The following is a 14,307-nucleotide window of genomic DNA, read 5'->3' on the forward strand; positions in this document are numbered from 1 at the left end:
CGTTGCTAATGTGCTTCTGCATAGTGAGATTGCTGTCCAGAGTTATTACCAAGGATTTTGCTGAGTCCACAATAGTTGGTTGAACGTTGAGTGCAGTGAGATGTTGGATTAAATCTTGCATAAAGGGGATTTTAGCGGGTGGAGATATAAGGAGGAATTTGGTCTTTAGTGCGTTCGATTTGAGATGGTTTTCTGCCAACCATGTTTGGGTGTTCATGAGTGTGGTGTTAGGCCGTTTTATGTCTTCTAAGGTAATAATCTTTGGATAAAGTTTTATATCGTCAGCGTACATACAATATTGGACGTTGGACGCTTGTAGAATTTCGGTGAATGGCTCCATGAACAGGTTAAACAGTGTCAGGGATAGTGAGGACCCTTGCTGGACACCCAGCCTTACTGGTACTGGATTGGAAAGAGTGTTGTTTATCTTAAATTGTTGTGTTCGGTTATGTAGAAAAGAGGTAAACCAGTTTAACACTGATCCTGATAGACCGATCCTAAGTTTGAGAAGATCTAGCAGATTCTAGTGTTTGACCGTATCAAAGGCTGAAGATAGGTCTAGTAGGATGAGTAGGCATGATCTGTTCTGGTCAAGGATTTGTAGCGCATCATCAATAATGTGAGTCATGGCTGATTCCGTGCTGTGACCTTCTCTGAAGCCTGATTGGTGGTTGTTAAGAAGGTCAAAGTGGTCAATATGTTTAGTCAGTTGGTGGTGTACACATTTTTCAAGCAATTTGGCCAAGGTAGGAATATTGGATATAGGGCGGTAGTTGTTAAGATCGGTGAGGTCAGCTGTTGGTTTCTTTAGGATGGGTGAAACCTGACCGACTTTTAGCGAGTCTGGAATGCAGCCTTGTTGCAGTGAACTGTTGATGATTTTGGTCCATAGCGGTAGAAGCCACTGGGTTAGGTCATTAACAGCGTTAGCGGGGAGTGGATCGAAGAGGTGGTTGGAAGGTTTCAGGGCATTGAGACTCTTACCCAGAGCCTCTTTTGTATAGGTGTCAAAGGATGACCAGGCTGCTTCGTTCTTAAGGTCAAACTTTAAAGGGATTTGGTGTGGTGTTGTTGGCAGTGAAGGGGAGGTTTGCGAATGTGGCAAAGAATATAGTGATAGATCATTTAGGAGATCCTTCTCGATGTTGTCGGTCTTCTGAATAAAGAAGGCAGAGAATTGTTCACAGTTGGGTTGTGGTTGGGCTGCGTCTTGTAATTGTTGAGGTGCGTCCTTAGATTGAGTTTTGATTAGCTCAAAAAGTTTTTTGGGCAATTTCTAGCTTGGTCTAGTTGGTGGCTAAAGAAATCTGCTTTGGTGCACTTGATCTTTTTGTAATAGGCATTTCTCTTTTTCCTTAGTAACTTGAGGTGATTAGTAGACAGGACTGATCTCCAGATACGTTCAGAAGCTCTGAGAGATCGTCTGTCTTCGTTAAGTAGGCCATTGTACCAAGGTTTTGAGTCTTTAGTGGAAACTCTCTTTAGTTGAAGGAGGGCTACCTCATTGATTATTGAAGTCATAGAGTTAAGGTAGTGGTTGGTAAGATCATGGACGTCTGAGGTGCCAGCAGGTGGCAGTAGAAGGTTGTAGCTTGAGGAAGGTAGTGTGTTTGGGTTGAGCCGTTTCAGGTCTCTTTTCCAGATCTTTGGTTTCGTGGACTGAACTGAGTTAAATTTTACTGTTTCCTTGAGGAAGAAGGTGATAATATGGTGATGAGACCAGTCGCAAGGTTGTATTGACTCCAACTGCATGGCATCACCTTTGGAGATTATTAGATCCAAGGTTGATCCTTTCTTATGTGTAGGGCTATTGCAAGATTGGGTAAGGGCTAGATCATCCAGGAAGTTTTTGAGGCAGTTGACCACTGCGTCGTTGTTGTCATTCCAGTGGAGATTGAGATCGCCAAGGAATATTTGGGTATTTTGCTGTCCGTTGTTAGTTGACATTATATCCATGAGGTGTTCCAAGAATATGAGGTTGTCATATGGTGGATGATAGATGATGTGAAGTGAGCAAGCTGGTTTGACGTTGCTGCTAATGTCTAGGCAAAATTATTCGCAAGAAGGGAAGACCGGGGATATGGCTCTATTTACAGTGATGTTACTACGATGTATACAGGCTATACCTACCCTATCTTATCGATTCTGTCTAATCTGATGATGTCGTAGTTTGTGGGAACTAGAATGTCAATCTGAAGGGTGGAGGATTCCTTTAGCCAGGTTTCGGTTAACATAAGCAGGTCTAGTTCCTGTGAGATGATGAGGTCAGCTAATCCGCAGTATGTCTGGAGGCGGATCTGCAGTTTAGGAGTGTGCATTTAAGATGGGAAGTGATGAGGGAGAAGGAGGTGTCTTGGGTGAGAGGGACACTTCTAAGGTTGCTTTAGATGACCCCTCTATTGTTATGTCTGGCAGCTCTGAGTGGGTTGGGTGGAATAGTAGGTATGGTCACCTGAGTAGAGGTAATGCAATTAATTGGAGAGGGTACGTAGGAATATAAAAGAGATAGAAGATCGCTCTCAGAAAACAGATTGATGCTTCGCCTAGGGCAAAATAGTGTTTTGTGGAGGGGAACTGAATTCCAATTAGGTGGAATGAGTTTAGGGGTGCGGGTTATATGGTGTGATCGCTCGTTCGGGTTAAAGGCTCTTGAGGAAATATTACGCCAAGGTTGTCTCCACGTCAGAACCTTGAAATATTGGAGTTCCTTTTTTATATGGTGAAGAGCCAACATTTTTTCCTCAAGTCTAAGGTCGGGTTCAGTTGTGAGTGATTTGATTTGATTTGATAAAAATTTATATTGCGCAGGACAATAACCCGCAGGTATCAAGGCGCCTAACAATCAGATCAAAGTGGGAATGTACAACCTTACATATAGGCTTGCAGAAAGAGGCGAGTTTTAAGAGCACTACGGAATTTCTGCAGGGACGGTAGGGACCTGAGATCAAGGGGAAGGTCATTCCACCATTTAGGGGCAAGAGTAGAAAAAGCCCTGCCACCCCACTTGGCTCTACGTATGCGGGGGACTGTCAGGAGCAGTTTCTTGGAGGAGCGCAGGGCCCTCCCAGGGGTGAAATGGGAGATGATGGAGCCGACTCCCATGGCACTGTTCTTTGCAAGGGCTCTGTAAGTCATGCATAGCACTTTGAAGCGCACTCGGTGTTCTACCGGCAACCAGTGCAGAGCTTTCCTGGCCAACGTGGCCGAGGAGCGTCTGGGGATATCTAAAACAAATCTGGCTGCGGCGTTCTGGACTACCTGCAAGCGCTGTAGAAGGCTCCTATTTAGGCCCGCATACAGCGCATTACAGTAGTCCAGTCGTGAGCCAATGAGAGCGACAGCTATTTGTTTTCTGGACTGCAGGGAGAGATACTTCCTAATTCTTCTGAGGGTGTGAATGATGCCCCAACAGGTAGAGATGGTTCTACTAACCTGTCTGCTCATGTCCAGGGCAGGGTCTATCATCACCCCAAGGTTCTTAGCAGATGTCGTGGGGGAGGGACATATTCCCAACGAATCAGGCCACCAGCTGGCTAACCATGTGTCCTCTTTCCCTCCGAACACCATCACCTCCGTCTTCTCCCCATTCAGCTTAAGTGAATTGTGGATCATCCACAGACCAACCGCCTCCATACAAGATCTAAAATTGGAGGCGGTTGGTACATCTGAATGGGAAAGAGAGACGAGGATTTGGGCGTCATCAGCGTAAGAGACTACCTCCATCCCGAAAGATCTAATTAATCTGGCCAGTGGGGTCACGTAGATATTAAATAGGGTCAGACTAAGAGCCGACCCCTGCGGGACCCCACATAGCACAGGTCGGGATGGAGATAGAAACTCTCCCAGCTTCACTCTTTGTTCCCTTCCAACAAGGAAGGAGGTCAGTAGATCCAGAGCTGCACCCTTCACCCCCACTTCCCTCAGACGAGATGTAAGTACTGAGGGGGAGAGGGTATCAAATGCCGCAGTTAGATCCAACAGGACTAGGAGGGTGGTCTGGCCCCCATCTACTTGAGTGCGGATCTTATCGAGCACAATAGTAAGGGCCGACTCAGTGCTGTGTTCCCTCCTGAATCCATGCTGGGAGAAGTCCAGACAGCCCGAGCTATCCACAAAGGCGGCAAGATGCTTGTTTAGATGTGCCTCAAGCATCTTCGCAGGGGCTGGGAGCAGTGAGATCGGCCGGAAGTTTTTTAGGACCTCCGGGTCGAGGGAAGCCTTCTTCAGCAGAGGTTTCACTACTGCGCTCTTCCACTCCGAGGGGAAGACACCGTCCCTCAAGGCTAGATTCATAATTTCTAGTAGAGGCGGTAGGAAGGTTTCTCTACACTGCTTAATGATCCTCAATGGGCAAATATCTAGGGGGTAGCCAGATTTAGTTTTATTGAGCAAAATCTCCAGATCTTGCAGAGTGAGCGGGGGGAAAGAGTCCAGGGTGCTCCGTGGGGAGATGTCTGGCGTGATCATATTTGTCTGAACCAAGGCAGGGGGCCCACTGGATGAGGCTCTTTGTACCTCAAGAGCCAGATAGATGTCCTGTATCTTAGAATGAAAAAAGGACGCGATATTATCACATAGATCTTGTGAAGGTGCGGCGGGGTCAGGTATTTGCAGGTTGACTAAAGAATCAACGATTCTAAAGAGCTCCTTCGGCGAGGAGAGCGAGGTTGTCATGGCCACAAAGTAATCTTGCTTGGCCTGCACAATCTCAGATTTGTATTTTCTGACCAGAAGTTTGTGGGCTTCCTTGTTCCTGAAGTCCCAGCTCGAATGCCAGAGCCTCTCCATCCTCCTCACTTCTTGCCTGAGGAGTCTGAGGGATTCCGAGTACCATGGGGCAGAGGGTCTCTTCCTAGCTCGGCAGCGGGTTTGAGGTGGGGTTGAAGGCTGTATTCTGCATGTGGATGGCTGCAAAGGTGCAGGTATGGATAGTGTTGGGGTAGTTTTGTGTGAGGGTGGATTAGTGGAGGATGTAGATGTCTTAGTTGAGGGGGTGGATGGTTGTAATGTGGGAGAGGGAGGGGAAGTTGGGGGCGGGAGGTGCTCGGAAGGTAGTGCATTATCAATGCCGTAGTGTGGTGTTGAGACATGTGACAAACCAAGAGATGGGGTGAATACATGTGAGAAGTATAATTATAGGGCAGTGATGCCGAGACAGGAGGGATGTTGGAGGATGTAGATGACTGAGTTGAGTGGGTGGGTGGTTATAATGTGAGAGTGGTAAGGGTAGATGAGGGCGGGTGTGCTCGGCAGGTAATGTGTGATCACTGTGGTCTTGTGGTGTTGAGACATGGGACAAACATGACCTCGCATGGGGTGGCAGTGAGGGGGTGAATACTTGAAAGGAGTAGCAATATAGGGCAAGGATGCAGAGACAGGAGAGGTGTTGGTGTTAGGGTGGCGGGGAACTATGATCTTGTAGTGTAGGGGTTCAGAATCTGTTGGTGGGACATATGCTGTATCAACCGAGTTGGGAGGTCGAATGTGTGGGATTATTGAGGTGTTGGGAGGTTAGGGGGAGTTGTCTGGGTGTAGATAACGTAAGAGTCAGATGCCTGAAGTGGACGGGGAGGACGAGAAGCGAGGATGACAGGAGTTCTGGGTGTATTTGGTGTGGTGAGGTGTAGTGTATTGGGGGAGGGGTAAGTTGGGTGTCAACATAGGAGTTCGATGTCGGAAGAGGACAGGGTGGTAGAGGGAAGTCAAGACTAGAATTTGTGTACTTACCCAGGGAATAGAACTGATACCAAAATAGCCAAACTCGCCTTAACCCACCCAGTGCAGGATGGCAAAGCAGTTGAGGAAATGGTAGAACACCCATCAAAGTGAAAACTGTATGTAACCCATGTCTCTTGGAAGCAAATTAAATCAGGGTAATCCAGCCTAGTTGCTTTCTCAGCTACATTCAACAAAGCCAAATTCATCATGTTGTAGTTTGAGTAATGTGCCCAATCCATTGCTCCATTGCCTTAAATCCATGGCTCCAAATTTGCTTCATTCAATGGAATCTTTGGCCTTCCCACCTCTTTTGTACCTTGTGCATATGTTGAGAGCGCTGAAGGTTGATCGCCATGGTCTGCGCAACACTGTCGGTGCACTGGAAGAAACTTATAGCGAATCACAATCACTGGTGTGATCCTGTCTGCTTTCAAAACACAGCACTGCAACACCTTCCACCCCCCTCAGTGCACAAGGCTCAAAAACACCAACCAATGACTGCCAAGGGGCAGGAGTGCTCCACAATTTGTCACATCTACCCAAATATCCTTCCAGCAAACCACTAGCCACTCAGCACTCTCACTCCCCTTCTCACTTTAAGCAAAAAAAGCCCACCCTGTAAATATAAAAGAGCAGAAGGGCCCCAGAGGGCACTGCACCTGGCCCAACAATCAATTACCACGACCCTCAGCCTATCAGTGCTCTCCCCCCCTTTCCTGCCATACACTACCTTTATAATACCCAACCTGTGACAACTAAATGAACATAAGTACAACCAGAAAGTCCTATTGCCACCTAAGAATCTCACCATCTCTGCAGACACCCAATCAGTGCACTCCCTCTGCTACCTGCTATATACTGGCTCAATATGCCCAGCCATCCACTTCCAAGAAGCATCATCACCTCAGAAATAACTGTAGCTGGCCCAGGAATCTGTAAGTAGCATTTCCAGACAATCAACCCTCTTCCATCCTCCTCCCATCATGCCTTAACTTCACAAACCGTACTCTAAATCCACGTGGTGTTACCCAGTCTATGCAAACACACACCTCACACTCTCATGGCAACCACCCAGAACCTCATTCACATCCCACTAACTAGCCTATCACTGCCACCTCAACCATATTTCCTCCTCTTCATGCTCATCTGTGCACATTCTTAAGACCTCCATTTATCTGTTATCACAGGCTTCCTCACACAATGTTGCCTACATTATCTCTTCAACACAGAAACATGTCTCACATACGGTTTAGATGTTTTCACCCTCTAAGCCTACAGCATTGAGCATGTCGACTACGCATACAAAGCTCTAGGAATGAGTGAACCACTAACATTGAAGTCATGTCAGCTTTCCATCTGTCATTCACCCTATCAATATCCCAGCTTCACCTTCACCTCCCCCTTCAAACTGATCTGCAGAACCGAAAGGATGAACTAGTACTTCACAGAAGAAGTGGGAGCCTGCATCTCATCTGCCTGAGTTCAGCACACCAATTCCATTTCACTCAAAGACTTCAATCCACCATGCATGAGATTCAAGTACTGAGATAATGATAAAATCCCACTGAGTACTCCACAGGACTCTGGATATCAAACAACAGCAAAAGAGCCTGCAATCTTCAAAGCAACACATCAAACCTCATCATAACAACCTCACAGCCTGTCATGGGGTTGAGCCTTGCATTTACACTGTGTTAAGTTAGCATGAGCTTATTAGAAGTTTAAACACCATTTTTCCTTTCTGCTGCCTTTGCACACAGCACACATTATTACAAATGTTTAGAGTCTAGAGGACTTTTTTCCTTCACACGGGAATAATATGTTTTTCTATATATGCAACTGTGGCCTCCTCTGATTTGGGGACGTTTAATAATGCACTGCGCGGGCATGCTGACACACACTTTGGAGAACATTCACATGCAGGGAGCTGGTGTAGAAAATGATGAGATCCCTTTCTACTAGGACCAGAGGTATGGGGCCGCCCTTGTAAACCCAAGAGACCTTCTGTAGATCTAAAATAACCTAAAAGCAAGGGACCTTGAAATCTAGGTGTAATCTAGCCTATTTCCATTTAGCATTTTAACATGCTTTCTCCTTTTGTATTTTATGGAATAGTAACTATGCTGATAATCTTGTTGCTTATAATATGTCTGATTGTATTAGCTAAGATACTGCTCCTGAGAACACGGCATTAGTAATAAATATTTCAAAGTTGCACGTGTCTTCATTTACTCCCCGTTTTGGACTGATATGAGAGTATAACGAAAGAGTGTTGATGTGTTCCACATTGCCTGAGGTATTCTAAGTTCCAAGTTCTCGGTTGTCTAATCATTGAGGGTATGGAAGAACCAATGAGACACTGATTGGTAGTCTGGTAGGGGATTTTGGCTACTAAGGTGAGTTTTGGCACACCTTAATTCACTGAGGCTCCAAGTCTCTATGCACAGGTCTGTGTAGGAGCAGAATCCCTGCCTCAAGTCAGGCCAGTGCAAATTCTTCTCCATCTATCACGCCCTACTATTGAACCATGGACAAACAAAAAGAGAAAAATAAACATGCCACTTCCTCAATCACTTCCATGTTGACTTTATCCTGAAGAACTCATCAGCTCTTTCACTCCCACCAGACTACGTTAGAGGTCAACACACTACACTGCTCAATGTTTGTAGCACTGCCCTGAAAATCCATGTTAACCTCAGCTCACTACTGGGAGCAAAATCCTCCAAGCACAAACCTTCCAGCACTATGGTGCTTCGACATCTCTCAAAGAACATTATCCGGTACTGCCAGAAAATGAATTTTAATAAGTCTGGAGTCCGAAAATGATAAAAGTAAATAGTTATGAATTCTAGCGCACACTGTTAGTGTGATATAAAGGTCGTTATATCACACTAACAGCGTGCACTAGAATTCATAACTAATTCTATAGCAGCACAAATCATTACTTTTATCATTTTCGGACTCCAGACTTATTAAAATTCATTTTCTGGCAGTACCGGATAATTTTTAATATATCACCACTTTCTCACCCACTTTTCCACGATCACTACTGCCTTAAACCAAAGGTAAAGCCTCCTGGCGGAGGGTGCACACAAAAGAACTGATCCAAGGATTACGCACTCACGTGTTTGAAAGACCGGGGACACATCATATACCGCTATGAGAGATCAAAATAAACGCGTGTATGAGGGTCTTTTATTGGGAGACACCCATTTACCTACCTGCAGACCTTGGTTTATACAGGACAAGTGATCCTTTCCCCTATTGATTATGAGTAACGAAATGGAGACTGAAAGGATCCGACCTCTCTCTCCCTCTTCCAATTGATTATACCCAGCTATTTCACTCAGTCAGTTGTGCAGATTTAATTTCACCAGGGTGCAGAGAATAGAGAGACGGGCGTTTTCAATAAAATATATTATTTATTGAGCAGTCTTCCTTCTCATGCAAGAGAAATGAATTGCCACAATTGCAAGACTTGTTATTATAAAAAGTGCGTACAGTAAAAGGAGTATTACGAAATAATACTGTAAAAGCATTGATATGGTTTCTTAGCCATAAGATAGTTAAAATGAATAAAATATATACATTCATATATACATTGGCTAACGACCTCAACTGGTGCTTTTAACTACGCCTACCCCGGTGTACCTGACCTAAGCCTAATACGTGGGAGGGAGTAAGTAAGTAGCAGTTTAAGTTAAGTTGGTTTTGCCAAGAGTTTGCTTCAAGAATTCTCACTAAGGGTTTAGTCAGCACCGTACCTCTGGAATAGAATGTAGGAGGTCCTGTATCTCCCTCTTAGGACCCGATAACCCAGTCACCCGCAAGGGTAGGCTGGAAACGCCGGAGCTGGATTTTCTCGGCAGGAGAAAAGTGCGTCTTTCTCGGCGCGTCAAAGAGGAGGGGCAGCGTCCGTGGGCTTCTCGCACCTGCTGGGCTCTCTGCAAGGGGACAGCTGTTCTGCTCCAGTATTCACCACCACGGTGTGTTTGCTTAAGGCAACATTGGTATATTTATACTTGAAAGGTGCCGAGTTTGACGTAAGTTTTTGGACATAAGACGTCAATAAAGATGTCACTAAGAACTGGTCGTTCTTACAGTGCTCGCAGGAGTTCTATTACTAATCGAAACAAAGCAAGCGGGGCTTTCCCAGGTTGCTGGGGGTTGGGTATGTCGAAAGAACTCGGTGTGCTATCTAGGAATCTAAGGAAGTGGCTTCTGCTGTGTCATGGACTGCAAAGGCGAGTTACTGAAATATGGCTCTGATTATTATGCCATTATAGGGATATGCATTGATTATAGCCGTATAGGGGCATGAGGTCACAATATTGATCGGGGTCCTAGATAAAACACATCACCCACTCCACGAATTTATGTCCATCAATTACTAAAAACTTAAGCAATAAGATGCATGTGTATTCCTACCCATCCCAAAATACATTTTGCATTTGAAATGGTGTACATGAAATACATGAAAATGATAATTGGTACTGTACGTTTTAAGCAGAGTAATCATTCAAAAAATCAAAAACATTTTTGCATATATACTCAGTTGAACGATTTTGCGAAAAGTTACACATAAAATGTCTCTTAGAAGGGCGAAACTAATTCATCACATATAAATACAATTACTGTAAAATGTGCTAGAGGCTGAGGTAATATTTTGTCTCTAGATCTACTAAAAATAGAAGCTCTGTTCTTTATTAATAGTTCTACTTTAAGCAAAGTACGTGTGCCAGAAAAAAGGTAAATATTTTGGAAAAAAATGATTTCATGGTGAGTGGGGAAAAAACAGTTCCAAACACTTTTCAGTAGCTTTTGCTGAAGGCAGAATTCAGAGTTCATGGGAACGCTGTTTGCCGGATTGTTTTCCAAAAGTTATTGTTTCTGGTCTACATATTCAGGTGACAGTTCGACCAAGTTCGATAATGCTGTAACTTGGCAGTTGTGAGAATGATTGCTATCATCGATTTCAGGATCAGCAATGCTCACAGAAGGTCGTACCTGGGTGATGTTGCTTTCATTTCTTGCCTCACTGTCACCACGTAATCGTAGCGCAGGAGTCTCAACGAATGCCGTCATCAGGATTGGTAACCGCTGGGGACAACATGATGCGTGAGCCGTTACTGGACTTAGCAAAGTATCGACATCCATTGGTATTGCTGATTGTAGTGCAAGACAGGTGTCTAACACGCATTCTTCTCCGCATAGCATACATCGAAGCACAGGTAAGATGCAGGTCTGCCATATAGGTCTGAATGAAAGAAACCAGGTCATATTCAGATCTCTTAGCCGGGCTAGTCCAAGGACTTTAGTTATGCAGCCCCGGTAGCGTATTGCTAGGATCGTTTCTTCCATCCTTGCCGGAGTCATGCCTGAGTTTTGGCTTGCCATATCGGAGCAGGAGGGTCAAAAATAAAATACCTGCTACGAGTCCCAAAAGTAGTGGTAGGCCGCCAAAGACCGAATGGACAAAATTGGGAAAGATGCCCAGGACTGCTTCAAAGGGTGTTAACAGTCCCGAAAAAATTGTCTTAAATACATTCGAGATACCACTGGCATTCGACATTTTTAGGATTTGGCTGAGCATTTCTGTGAAATGCATGGGGCAATTTGTTGATAAAAGTGTATGTATCTCTGCAGTTGTCCTTGCAACTTGGAGATCATACGTCTCTTTTGATGACGTGATGGGCACTGTTGTCTGTAAAAACACAGACTTCATTCTGCTTAAAGTATCAATTCGTATAGAAGAGATATTCAATGGAGGCCAAATCGGAGCCACTGAGTCTACAGGGCCATTTGCATACAATGCTTGCATACAGCAAGTGACCATGGAGCTGACGCTTAAGAGATATGCTTTCCCTGGCACCAAGCCACAACAGCTGTGATCTGTTATTAGAACGTAACTCCCGTTAGAAAGTTGCCTAAAGAATGGCTCTATCTGTGTTGCAGGTGTGCCGTGCTGGTTGCATGAAAGGTTATTCGAAGTACCCTCACAGGCCCCATGCAAGTTAATACCTTGGCATAAAATTATACCGCTTAGTGATTGTTTACACTCATTACCACTAAGAAATACATTTTTGTTGTTGTCACTATAACATGTGTGTGTATAAGGTAATTTCCATGATGACTTAATGTATCCTTTACCCAACTTTTCATACTGGCCTGCCGGTATATACTCAAGGCAATTTTTAAACTGGAAAGTTGTTATCGCAATTGTGATAATCCCGTGTATTATCCATTCAATGACAGGTCTTTCTGACATTGTCAATGGTAATCTCTCAAGTTTTTCGATGCTCAGGATTGTATAGTCTGCTCCTTTTTGTGCCAAACTGATTTGTTTATCAGTAAGGTTAAAGATAGAAAACAATGATGTTGTGTTGATTAAACACCATGGCACATAGCCTTAACGGAGATTTTGCAACGTCCAACCTAGCTGTACAATAGAACATAATTGGGACTGGCCATGTTGTAACATTAGCAAGTCCTGGTCTATTATATCAATAGCAGATGATACAATACTGTCCAGTGAATATATTCTGGAGGGCAGAGTCATTAACCCATTGTCCACAACAGAAAGTGATTTTTCCAAATTAATACGATCAATTTCTCGTATTTTCAGGCTGTTTCAATTTGAGTCTCTTTCCATGCCTCGTTGTAAGCAGCATATATACTGGCTGCTATGAAACGTTTTTGACGCTGTTTGCGTGGTCCCATTATGAAATCTCGCAAGTCAGCACCATCTTTAAGTAAAGACAAGTGCTGCTTAATTTGTGCCAGTGTGGATGTTTGTAGCCATTCAAGGCATAGTTTCCCTACACTGTATGTTGTTACTATCCCTGGATGTTGTCTATTGGAGTATCTAGGGTCTGGTCTGGTCATTTTTAACCCCTGTAATTTGTTCAGGAATCTGTCTTGACAGTTATTCGTGTCTGTAGGCCAGATTAACCACTTTTTCCAATCAGGATGTGTTCTGTTTGCATTTAAAATTTGGGATACGTCTACCTCAATATCTGTGGTTGCATTATCAGGTATTGGCCTTGGAATAGACGGTTTGTTAAGGTCTTTAATCTTGGCTAGACCAAGACAGGTCGTTTGTTGAACTGTGTCATTCAAGAACATTATTTGTTCTGGGATCATGCAGGCTCGAAATAATGCTTCTAGGCCTTGTACCTGCCAATCTTTTGTACCCCAGATCGTTTTAGTTTCAATGTTATTTTTCCAGAAATATAAACCAAAAGTAATCATTTTTTCATAAAATGCTTCTGAATATATCAATTTAGTATTTGTCAGCATGGTTTTTGTCCCTGTTTTATCTAACAGTTTATAATAAAATTTTCTGCATCACTTGTGTTAAACCCTGAGAAGTATTGGAATTTCTCATAGAATGTTTTTGAACTGCTTTTAGGTGGAGTAGCACAATGTTCCCATTGGTTATATTTAAAAACATTTCTAGGTTGAGCAGATTTATGTAAATAGTGGTCTGCATAATGAGTAAAACAGTACATCTGTTCATAATTAGATGAACCTTGCAAATAATCATGTTCTGTAAATTTTGCTGATAAAACTAAATCCGACATCATATCATTTATACTTTTAAAGTCCCAATCATCAGAGAATGCACTTGGTTTTACAAAGTCACTTAATGAAACCTTAAACTGATGAGGATATTTCAAGAGCTCGACCGGGCCATATATTTCGTAGTCTGTTTTGTCCCAAACTACCCCGCCGGGTATTGGAATGGCTGTGACATTCGCTGATGAAAGTTCTCTTTTCTCGATGTGAGATGATTTGTGAGGCTATACAAACAAGACAGGTGTGTGGAGGGTCGGGGGGAATATTTATTGACCTTCCTGCTCGCTCCCCTATGCCAAGATACACAACACACAAAAGAACAGGCAAGGTCTGACAGTGGTGTGTAACCGCAATAGCGACCGTGAGGCACTAGTGGTGAGCGCATGAGATGAAGGGTTGCAAAAGTTGGAACTCTTTGTCACCAACAGGACCAAAATAATTCCCATCAGACCACCCATGTGGTGGAGTTGCGTCACATAGGAATCAAATGATCATCCCGAACCGAATCTGACCATATAGTGTCGATCGGGAGGGGACGTCAAAGAAATGTGGTCCTGTTGTGACCCCAAGAAGTATTGTGAATGGACAGAGTGCAGTGCTCAGGGAAAAGTGTAAGATAAAATTGACTACCAGGACACCGAAGAACATTGCAATAGGGGTCCTAATGTCCAAGATTAAAAACACGCCAAGTAGTAAGACTACTCAGAGGCGCTGTGCAGTACGGTCGACATGTTTCAGCTATAAGAGCAAATAGCTCAGCTTTCTTCAGGACCTTAAAACAGAAAAACAGCTACTGCAACTACATGTGATATGTATAAGTGAAAAATAATGTACTCATCCAGAGTCACATATATACCAGGAACTAGTATACTTAAAAGTCCACTGGAGGGAAGGAGAAGTGTCTTCTTCCTAACAAGAAAAAAGAGAAAACACAAAAGACAGTGTGTCAAACAACACCAAATCTCTCACGCACACCCATCGTACACACACAGCGACCATGCAAACACACCT

The sequence above is a fragment of the Lissotriton vulgaris genome, chromosome 8, assembly GCF_964263255.1.
Source record: "Lissotriton vulgaris chromosome 8, aLisVul1.2, whole genome shotgun sequence".
NCBI lineage: Eukaryota > Metazoa > Chordata > Amphibia > Caudata > Salamandridae > Lissotriton > Lissotriton vulgaris.